A 274-nucleotide genomic window follows, 5' to 3' on the forward strand; every position below is an offset into this window, starting at 1 on the left:
CGGGGAGTAGAAAAATGTCTTTCAACGAGATGGTCTCGGGCATAAAAGTTTGCGTGAGAGCGTCTCGGGAGACGAGGCCCGTGGAGAGGGGGGTTGGGGGAGCTCGAGGGGAGAGGAGGGGGGTGAGGGGCGGCGCAGGTGGGGGAACGTGAGGGGAAGGCCGCCCTGATGCTTGGGTATGCGGGGGTTGAAAGACGGACGGGCATAAAATCACCAGCAGCTAAAAGCCTCTCCACACCAGCCATTTTACCGCTTGGACCCTGGACGTGGTGCC

The sequence above is a fragment of the Penaeus monodon genome, chromosome 33 (genome assembly GCF_015228065.2).
Source record: "Penaeus monodon isolate SGIC_2016 chromosome 33, NSTDA_Pmon_1, whole genome shotgun sequence".
NCBI lineage: Eukaryota > Metazoa > Arthropoda > Malacostraca > Decapoda > Penaeidae > Penaeus > Penaeus monodon.